The following is a 10,411-nucleotide window of genomic DNA, read 5'->3' on the forward strand; positions in this document are numbered from 1 at the left end:
GTGCTGGGATCAGGTGGGTGCCACCACACCCGGCTTCCCTTACATTATTTGGAGGTCCACATATCATCCCTGTATCATACGCCCTATAGCAGTTGGCCAGCACCTTCTAAGAAGAGGAGATTAAACCAGGAGTGGCTGTACACCTCTATAATCCCAGCACTCAGGAGGCTGAGGCAGGAGGATTGCAAACTGGAGTCCAGCCTGGACTGTACAGGGAGACTCGTCTAGAAAGAGGACAGGAGGATAGACACACAGCAAAGGGTCATATAAGGACACAGGGGGAAGGTGACATCTACAAGCAAGAGAGGGCTCAGCAGGAGCCAGCCCTGCTCACACCCTGGTGTGGGATTTACAACCCCAGGACAGAGAGGCAGTGTCCTTTCTGAGCACTTTGGGCAGCTTGATCCAGAGCTAATAAAACACAACTTGATATTGGCAAAATTCCCACAGCAGACAAGGGTGGGAGGTGAGGGTGACAGCAGAGAACACGCTGGGTTTGGCATCTGGACAAAGCCACAGAGGTCGCAGCCCTCGGCCTCCGAACCAGACATGCAGAAGTGTCCAGCGGCTCTGACCCTGGGAAAAGCAGAGGAGAATCAGGAAACAGCCCCGAAATGACCTTCATCATGGAGTCTGGAGGCCACGCTGTGACCCGGAGGTCATCAGGCACCTAGGGACACTTTTCCTAAATGTGTGCGTGCCTTTCTGTATGTTTGGGTTGTTTTGTTTTGTTGCGATTGAACCCAGGGCTTCACACAGGTCGGGCAGGCACTTTATAACTGAGCTACATCCCAGCCCTTTGTTTGTTTTGAGACAGGCTCTTACTGAGTTTCCCAGGCTGGACTTGAACTTGGGAACCTCCCGTGTCAGCCTCCCCCAGTGCTGGCCTCTCAGGCATGTGCCACCCTGCCCAGCTAACTTCACTGGGTTTAAGAGACTCCCAGAGCTTGACAGTGATGCATGGCTGTAATAGCCCTCAGGAAGCTGAGGCAGGAGGACTGCCACTAGTTCTGGGCCGACATGGGCTATGTGGCGAGTTCAAGTTCCCCCTGGAATACATAATAATTCCCTGTGTCCAAAAAATCAACCAAGGATGGGACCTTTTCCTTCCTGATACTTCTAATTCCAAAAAAAAACTGCTTTTCTGATTTTACTTTATTTTTGGGTACCAGGAATCGAACTCAGAGCCTCCAGCTTGCCAGGAGGCTCTGTGCCTCTGATCTCTGGTTTTAGATTGTTCACCAACATGACATTTCTTAACCATAGTGCAATAGGTCTTTTAGGTAAGGAACAAGAAAACCGTGTTAATTTTGGCTTGCGTTTTGGAAGGGTGAGGTTGAGGGGCCAAATCTGATGCCGGGCTTCAAGCTGGCAGGAGAGTGGAGCGGAGCAGGCATGTGTGTGTGTCCTGCCTTGTCTCTCCTTACAAAGCCACCAGGGTCCCTGTGGCCCCACCCTTCCGACCTCACCCAACCTGCCCATTTCCCTCTCCCAGGGGGAGCTTGCAGTGGGGACTCAATTTCCATGCCAGTTTCAGGGGAGCGAAGCATATTCAAACCAGGGCACGTGTTTTGTTTCCACGAATGCATTTTCCAGCCAGATGTCCCAGCTTTCAGGCCAAAGCCAAAGAGAAGCAAGGAGCCCAACTGGAGGACCAAAGGACGGCAGCCAGCTTTAGGGGGTCTTCTCTTCCCCGGCACTTCGCGTCATAAAAGTAAAATAAATACTTAGTTGCCTGGCCTGGTGGGGCAGGCCTGTAATCCCAGCACTCAGGAGGCTGAGGCAGGAGAATCACGGTGAGTTCGAGGCTGAGAGATAACACACAGCAAGGTATGACTGTGCCAGGCACTATTTTAAACACCATGTATTCTTTTTTCCATTTTTATTTTTTATTTTATTTTATTTATTTTTTGGTACCGGGGATCAAACTCGGGTCCTTGCACTTGCAAGGCAGGCGCCGGAGCCACTGAGCTAAATCCCCAGCCCTCTTTTCCATTTTTAATATTTATTTTTGTGGTACTGGGGATTGAACCCAGGGCCTTCTCACTGAGCTATACCCCCAGCCCTTGTTTTATTTTTTTATTTTCAGACAGGGTCTTGCTAAATTGCCCAGGCTGGGCTTGAACTTTTGATCCTCCTGCCTCAGCCTCCCAGAGTGCTGGGACCACGGGCATGAGCCACCACACCTGGCCTCAGAGCTCTTCTGCAACCAGAGAGGGGCTGGTGACTCAGGCCCAGCTCCCCTCAGGGCTGTGGGTGGAAGACACCACACCAGGCCAGCAATTCCTGGATGGCCACCAGGGAGCTGGTGGCTCACAGGGCTCGGAGACAGGGTCTTCCTGCAGCCCCGTCCCCAGGGCCCGTGGGAAATGGCAGGGACAGCAGCTCTGATGCTAGTTCCTTCTTAGAAAACTACCATGTCAGGCCGGGAGTGCCCAGTCTTGCGTCAAGGGAACACACGGCTCAGTGAGGGCAGAGCAGCCAGATGCCCTGCTGATCTGATTAGGGCTGAGGGGGCCTGGCCTGGGGAGAGAGAGGCTGTAGAGAGAGCTCTTCCTGCACAGGCCCAGGGGAGCAGCCTGTCACCTCCCAGCCTGCAGGAGGGATTGCTCTGCCTGTCTGTGAAGGAAGAAGCTGAAGTCTGAATGGCTCACGAGTCACCGGACTGGGCAGCGGGAAGTACTAGGCGTTCTGCCTCTCTGAGAGAGGTGTGGCCCGGCTGGCACTGCCCCCTTTCCCATGGGGTACCCCACCCAGAGCCCCCTGTCTGGCGCCCCCTCTGATCCCTTGTTGGGCTCCTCTGCTAGGCTGAGTCACTTCCTGGGAGCCTGCTACAGCTGACCAGAAATGCTCTGGGCACAGACTGGCACTGGCTCAGGTGACAAGGTCCTGGGGCAGGTGGCAGAGGGATGAAGGCCTCTCTCAGTTCCCAAATGTTTTCCTCCCAGGGGCAGAGCTTTGCCCATTCCCACTCCTGGGGAAGCACTTGGTGTGGTTTTGCTGCTGGGCTAGGGGTGGTGCGAGAGCTTCCCTGGTGTAGACAGTGGCACTGGTTCCCTGGCAGGGGCCTCCTCCTGTGCCCTGAGCAGAAGACCAATCCCCTCTGATAGTTCGCTGCTGGATCCAATGGCCCGAACCCCACACCCTAAGGGACTCTTCCCCGCAGGTGATGAATCACGCGGGGGAAACAAAGACCCAACTTTCCTAGCACAAAGCTCTCCCACTTCTGTCCTTCCCACCAGGAAATTCAGACCTGCGCATGGGTTTAAACCTCACCTCCGGCTGCAGCCAGACATCCACCCCCACTGTGCCCCCCAGGACCCCCGGCCCACATAAAACCTCACCCAGCCAGCCCGGCGCCCCCAGTGAAAGCCTGGTTTCAGGAGGTCCAGTCTCTGGCTCAGTCCCACCCTCTCACCCGCCACCAGCATCCGCATGGGAGCGTTCAGCAGGTCTCTGCACTCAGCTCTGGGTGCTCCGCCCTGCACCTGCCCCGCTGTCCCCGCAACCCTCCCGCAGCCACGGGAGGCACCTCCGCCCCGGGATTCAGGCGTTCGGAAGCCGCACGCAGCCCGCCCGATGGTGTGTGAACGTGGGCAGATGCCCCCTGCCGCCCTGGCCCCTGAACGGGCAGAGTAACTGCTGTTCCTTTAGCATTTCCGCCACCTTGGGAGGCACGGTCGTCTGGAGATGACTTGGGGAGGGCACCGGCCCGGAGACACCGGGACCAGAGAGGCTGTGACGTCCGAGGACATCAGGCTCCGTCCTGGGTGCCGCCCGGCCTCTGGGGGCCTGAGGCCCTGGGGTTCTGCGGGACAACTGTGCTGCATTTTGCTTATTTTAATAACTATCTGGGAATTTGACTAAGAAATTCAACTGTGAAACGACTGAGGTCAGGCTCACTAGAACCCTAGCCCTTCTCAACACCCCACAGGCTCGGGGTAGCTCTCCCTGCCCCTACTCTCCTCCCTCCCTTGTGTTTGCCAGTGTTTCACTCCCTTCTTTGTTTTCCATTTGTGTTAGATTTCGCCTGCCTTAAGATGACTGCCACACGGACGGCAGCCTCCTGTTAAAACATGGCTTCTCCCGGCACAGGACAGGCTTCCTCTTCCCAGCACGCCTCTTCTCCCGACAAAAGAGAAAGCTGATGCTTGCTACCTCCTAGCAGATAGGGATGTCACGGCCCCTCCTGGTGATGTCACAGCCTCCCCCAGTCTCTTAAATGCTGCCTCACTCAGCTCCACCCCAGCTCAGGCTAACCCCACCCCCCTCCTATAAAAGAAGCTCCGCATTCGGCCTTGTTCCTCTCTCCTTTGTTCAGAGCCAACCCTGCTGCTTGTCTCTGTAATAAAGGTTTGTTGTGATTCTGGTCTGGTCTTGATTTTTGACACTTCTTATGTAACAGTTCATTTGTGGCAGGGTTTCTTGTGTACCCCAGGATGGCCTTGGACTTGAGCTACCCTCCTGCCTCAACCTCACAAACTTGGGTCCTCAGCACCCTTAGGGCCGGGTCCTCCCTCCTGCAGGTAGATTATCCAGGTGTGCCGCCCACTCTGTTGCAGTTTGGGGTCCCAGCTACCCCCATTTTGCACCCTTTCAGAGTTGTGCCTCAGCAATGCATTCAAAACACTGAAAGTCAGACCTGGTGGCGCGGACCTGCAGTCCCAGCACTTGGGAGGCTGAGGCAGGAGGGTCACAAGTTTGAACCCAGCCTAGGCAACTTAATGAGATTCTGTCTCAAAATAATAAATATGAGCTGAGGATGTAGCTCAGTGAGAAGGTCTTGGGTTCAATCCCCAATATCCCCCCTCTAGCCAAATCCTGAAGTAGGCAGCTATTAGGACCCTTAGTTCAGAGGCTCAACGCTGTGAGGCCCAACAGCTAGAGATATTCTGTCTTCTCATGCTTGATACCTCATGGTTATGAGGCATCATACGTATTCCAGCAGGAAGAAAGGGAAGAAGCGTATTTGGCCCTGGGAGTAGAGCCAAGCATGGTGTAAGACGCAAAGTCTCACTTCCACTCCACGGAGCGCGAACAGCCAAAAAGGCCTGCACGATGCTGGGCCCTAACACCCAGTGAGGCTCCAGGAGCTCGACGGAGAAACGACAAACCCAGGAGGTAACACACCAGGTGAGATGGTAAGTAGACCTTTATTAGTCTGGCCAGACAGCCCTCTTGGAACCAAGTAGCTGGGTCAGAGAGGAGCCAGCTCAGGGGCTGAGGTCCCTTTTATAGGGGGGTAAAAAAGGGGGGTTAACATTTTAGGCTTGCAGGCAGGGGACAAAGGTCTGCTGACCTGAGCTGGTGGTCAGCAGTCACATACTCGGCAGTCACATATTGATGATTAACAGATACCTCTAGGATGTTTCAAAGGTTACCAAGACATTCCGGATGAGCAAACAGTTCGACAATTAACTTGGGGTCTCTAGGTCTAGAGCCACTAATTTACACATTAACTTGGATCGGACTTCAAACAGTACAAGATTGCCTTACATTCCTAGGCCAGGGTTAGAACAAAGGTTGGTTGGGGCTATGGCTACAATGGGAGGGGGTTAGAGCACTGTCTCCTAGGCCCTTTGTCATTTAGCATGGGCTTGCAATTCAGGTCTTAGAATGGTGGTGCACGGCTGTAATCCCGGCACTGGGGCAGGAGGACCTCCATGAGTTCGAGGCCAGCCTGGGCTGCATAGTGCATTCAAGGCCCAGCTGAACTGCACAAGGAGACCTTTACTCAAAAAAAAGTAGTGCAGACAGGTAGTTAATTAGATACCTTGTAGGCACTGAGACAGGGCCACCCATCAGGAGCCAACACAGCAAGGAGTCAACATGGAGGGCAATAAAGACACATTCCTGTGGCCAGAATTGTAAAAGGAGAGAAACTACTACACCCTTGTACTTCCCCTGGGGAAGAATAGCAGTGATTGACATTCTAAATAGGTTTCAAACACCTGGGTGGGGGCCGAGGTCTTAGCCCAGCCTTTCCAGAAAATGTCCCTGACCCCCACTCTTACTGAAAACCCTTGCACGCTTGCTCTGTGACTTGCTCCCCCACTTGACCCCCACTTAATCAATATAACCCGGGTCACTGTACCTGTCATCTTACTGGTTGGTCATGGTTCTGCCCCACCTCACGCCCACCTTGTAATTTTCCACTGGGTCTTCAGTTTTGTCCCACTTTGTACCCTCCTCACCACCTGGCTTTGCGATATAAAATGTGTTTGAGAAATGGGGTGGGCAGGCAACACACTTTCCGGTCCCCCTCCTGTCTCTCTTAGACAGAGGCTGTCTTTCCCTCAGTAAATTTTTCCTACTGTTAACCTCTGTTTTTCCTAGAATTCATTCTTCGATTTTAGGGAACACAAACTTGCATTTTGGATGTCTAGCAGGTTTGGGAGTTACATCTCTTCCCCCTGTGTAAGAGCCTAACTGAACCAGAGCGACTCCATGTTAACCAGCAAACGACCCAGAGACAGTCGCTCCCCCCGCATCCCTTATAGGATAACTAATGATTAATTGTGAATTGTTAGGTAACTGCTTTGAAGTAGCTGGGAAACTAAATGGAAACTGTAGTGAACACAGAGACCCAACACAAATCACGCCACTCCTTGCTTGCCTGTAGTTGAATGTTCTGAACATTATAATCTAAGTTGTAAATGGAATAATGGATAATCGCTCTGCTGATCATTAGTATGTGATGGTCAGGTATATGCTTGATGACCACCAGCTCAGATCCACTGATTCTTTGCCTTTGTCCCCTTCCTGTAATTTTTGAGTGTAAACCCCCCCTTAGCCCTATATAAAATGGCCTCTGTTTCTGAGCTAGCCGCCTCTCTGAGCTGCTTGGCTTGGGGAGTGCCGTCTGGCCAGACTAATAAAGGTCTCTTTGCCAACTTGCCTGGTGTGTTCCTTCCTGGGTGACTCTCGCTGTCCGACAAGCTCCTGGAGCCTCGCTGAGCTTTTGGGCCCAGCATGGTGGAGGCCTCTTGGCTGTTCATGCTGCAGGAGTAAAAGTGAGACTTAAGTCTTACATCTTGGAGGCCCCAGCGAGATCCCCACGTGGGAACTGTAAATCCGGCCGAGATTCTCTGTCACAGGATCCAGCAGGAGACTCTCAGACATAGACCTGAAAAGCCTCCGGAGGTAAGTTTTGAATCGGCTGCAACCATGTGATGTCAGGATAGAGGTGGCTGACGAGCCGGGAAGCCTCCCCTGACCCCGGCCCTGACGAGGACTCCGGGTAGAATCAAAGCCTTTTCTTTTGTGTGGCGTCTGTGTGTCTTGTCTGTGTCCTGTCTGTTGAGTGTTAACTTTACATTCATTCCTAGGAACAAGATGGGAGGATCGAGCTCCAAAAATACCCCATTGGACTGTTTTCTCACTAACTTTAAATTGGCTTTTTCCCCTGAGCAGGAAGATGAATATGGAATGAAGTTTTCTCGAGGGAAACTCCGAACCCTCTGCAACTTGGAGTGGCCCGCCTTCGGAGTGGGCTGGCCAGCTGAAGGTTCTTTCGAACCAAGACTTTGTCGGGCAGTCTGGGCAAAGGTCACTGAACACCCTGGCCACCCCGACCAATTCCCTTATATTAACATCTGGGCCCAGGCCTGTGAAGAACCTCCGGCGTGGCTGCAGCACTGCTCCCTGCGCACCAGCTCTCGTATTCTGCTGATGGTACCACATGGGGTAAAGTCCGCAAAGCGGCAGGCACCCAGGCCGGTGTCCTCCCAGGAGCCGGACCCGTTAGAGCCTGCTGACCCCGGGTTAAGACCCCTCCGTATGCAGAACCATCCCCTGGGGAGGCAGAAGTTGAGTCATCTACCCATCTCCCTGGAAAGAAGGGGAGATCCCGGATTCCACCACCTCTCCTTCCCGTACCGAAGGGCTCTGCTTATGGGCCCACGGAGGCGCCCCAGGAGAGACCGGACCCGGTCCCTGTGCTCCCATTGAGAGAAATAGAACAAGGTCATTATGTGTACATTCCTTTCTCTACAAGTGATTTATATAACTGGAAGCACCAGAAATCCCCCGTTCTGAGAAGCCGCAAGCCCTAATCTCCCTCCTCAAGTCTATGTTTAATACCCATGACCCCACCTGGGATGATTTTCAGCAACTTTTACAGGCTCTGTTCACATTCGAGGAACGAGAAAGAATTAGAAGACACGCTATTCGGTCAGTGCTGGGGGAGCTGAGGGGCTTGTTGACAACCAACAACAGGCCCAAGTTGAAGCACAACTCCCCATCTCCCGTCCCAAATGGGAATCGAATTCCACTGGAGGTAGGGAAGCTCTTCGCAACTACCGTCAGCACCTCCTGGCCGGCCTTAGGGGAGCCGCTCGCAAGCCTACCAATTTGAGCAAGGTAAGCGAGTTCCTACAAGGGCCTGAGGAATCCCCCTCTGCCTTCCTGGAACGTTTACTGGAGGCGCACCGCACATACACTCCAATTGACCTAGACGCTCCAGCGAACAGGCAGGCAATCAATCTGGCTTTTGTAACTCAGTCGGCCCCAGATATTTGAAAAAAAATTACAGAGAATTGAGGGATTTGAGGGAGAAAATAGGGAAAAATTGATAAGTGTAGCAATGAAGGTGTTCACAAACAGGGATCCACCCAAAGATAGAATAACTAAAAAGATGGCAAGGGCAAATATAATGATGATGGCGGAAGAGGGTTTATACAGAAGGGGAGAAAAATGAAATGGGGAAATAAGGAAAAGAGATGGCCTCCTGTAGATAAAGATCAGTGTGCATATTGCAAAGAAAGAGGGCATTCCAGGAAAGACTGTGAAAAATGGAAAAAGAAAAAGGAACAAGAAAAGAAGCCAGAAAAGAAAACGGGAGGAATCTTTTTGGTAACTTTGGGAATAGGGGGAACAGATGTCGAGTTTCTTGTAGACACTGGAGCGGCCCACTCAGTCCTCAGAGCTCCCCTTGGAGCACTTTCCTCCATGAAGTCTTCCGTTACCGGAGCTACCGGACAACCTGCCTCTTATCCTTGGACAACATCACGAACTGTAAACCTGGGAAAAGGTACTGTAACCCACTCTTTCTTGGTCATCCCTGAGTGTCCCTACCCCTTGCTGGGAAGAGATTTACTGAGAAAATTAGGGGCTGTTATTTCTTTCACATCTGAAGGAGGAAATTTAGAACTCAGGTCACCACCCACTATCTTGGTGACAGTCCCCTTAGAAGAAGAATTTAAACTAATCATCGGAGAAGAAGAAAATTCTCCAGAACAAAGATGGGACTATTTGAGGGAAAAGTTTCCTCAAGTATGGGCTGAAACAAACCTACCGGGGCTGGCAAAACACCAAGTCCCGACAGTAGTCCAATTGTTGGCCTCTGCCACCCCTGTCCAGGTCCGACAATATCCTCTTCGCTTGGAGGCTAAGATAAAAATATCTAAACACATCCACCGACTTCTAGATGCTGGGATATTGATCCCATGTCAGTCAGCCTGGAACATACCTTTGCTGCCTGTAAAGAAACCCGGCACATCCGACTACAGGCCGGTACAGGACTTGCGGGAGGTAAACAGCTGGGTGGAGACCGTCCCCCCGACCGTACTGAACCCCTACACACTGCTGAGTCTCATTCCGCCTGCGCATGTATGGTATTCAGTTCTTGATCTCAAAGATACATTTTTCAGCCTGCCCCTGGCACCGGTGAGCGAGCCGCTCTTTGCATTTGAATGGACAGACACGGACACTGGAACTACTGGACAATTGACATGGACTCGATTGCCACAAGGCTTTAAGAACTCCCCACACTGTTCGGGGAGGCTCTCAGCAGAGATCTACAAGAGCCACCGAGGGACTCCTGGAGGCCCTACAAGGTCTGGGATATCGAGTGTCCTGGAAGAAAGCCCAGCTCTGCAAAACCAAGGTAACTCACTTGGGTTATGTTCTTGAAAAAGGAAAAAGAAAGTTAGCTGAATCCAGGGTGTCAGCGATCCTTCAGATCCCCATGCCCCGCTCAAAGAAGCAGGTGCATGAGTTCCTGGGGGCCATAGGATACTGCAGAATCTGGATACCTAGCTTTGCTGAAATTGCCAAACCCCTGCATGAGGCTACGGCGGGGGGGGAACCACACCCCTTGAGATATTTTCACTGATAGCTGTTATGCTTTTGCTACTGCCCATGTACATGGATAAATTTATCAGAATAGAGGACTTTTAACATCAGACGGGAAAGAAATTAGAAACAAAGTTGAGATATTGGCTCTGCTGCAAGCCATTTGGCTGCCGAGGGAGGTTGCCATTATTCACTGCCGTGGACATCAAAGGAATTCCAGCCCTGAAGCGATTGGAAACAATGCAGCTGACCAGGCAGCAAAGTAAGCTGCCCAAAAAACAGTGGGGAAACAAATGGTGCTGCTACCTACACCCGTGCTCCCAGAGAGGCCTGAATA

This window comes from Fukomys damarensis, unplaced genomic scaffold (assembly GCF_012274545.1).
Source record: "Fukomys damarensis isolate Sample0158 unplaced genomic scaffold, DMR_v1.0_HiC HiC_scaffold_19, whole genome shotgun sequence".
Lineage (NCBI taxonomy): Eukaryota > Metazoa > Chordata > Mammalia > Rodentia > Bathyergidae > Fukomys > Fukomys damarensis.